This window comes from Gavialis gangeticus, unplaced genomic scaffold (assembly GCF_001723915.1).
Source record: "Gavialis gangeticus isolate Ggan-Ray unplaced genomic scaffold, GavGan_comp1, whole genome shotgun sequence".
Lineage (NCBI taxonomy): Eukaryota > Metazoa > Chordata > Crocodylia > Gavialidae > Gavialis > Gavialis gangeticus.
Window position 1 is genome coordinate 2,289,286 of NW_017728994.1, and position 831 is coordinate 2,290,116.

Consider the following 831-nt stretch of genomic DNA (forward strand, 5'->3'; position numbering starts at 1 on the left):
TCCTAACAGCATGTTTTGGACCTCCTGCACCAGCTGTTGCACAGAAGCTCAAAGATTTCCAAGGGGCATCAGCTACCCTACATGTCCAAGACCAGGAAGCAACCTTAATGTGGCCAAAAACCCAATTAGAAAGCATCACCCTTAACCTAAGACTTCCAAAATCCTGGGTTAAAGATGTAGACATGCCCCAGGAAAAGGAATGGGGTGAAGTAGTGGCCCACATTAAAGGTCTGTTCAAAGATGCCCAAAAAGGAAAACAACTTGCCTTCATACCTCAAGAGGGAGGGCAAATTATTAAATGTGCTACTAATATTCCCCTACTGTGTAAGTGGTATGAAGTAGCCTGTACTGTGCAAATGTATACCTTTACTAAAGGTGCTCCTTTTCCTTGTTTTGTAGTAGTAAAAAGTTTAGTCATAAGATTAATATTATTCAATATAATCTTTAAATGTTATTGTTATAAAATTAAGTCTAATACCTATGCCAAAGTAAAGGTTATTGCTTCTGCCAACCATGTATACGCCACCTGACAGAAATGCTTACCAAAGGCCTTACCAAATGCTCCTGTAGTAGTAGATTTAGTCAGGCTTATGTCCTGCTTGACTAGAAAAACAGACATAGACCAGAAGTGCTGATACTGCTTATTTCAGTTACACGTTCTGAGATAAGGAATCCTGCATGCCTTATTACCCTGTGCACAGATGTTTCATTTAAGTAAACTGCCTGCATGTCTGTGTGTAATTTATTATCATTTTGGTTTCTCCAAGGTCGTATTTTTTTTTCTCTTTCTCTGTCTTAAGTATAAATATGCTTGTAAACTTATAGAGTAGG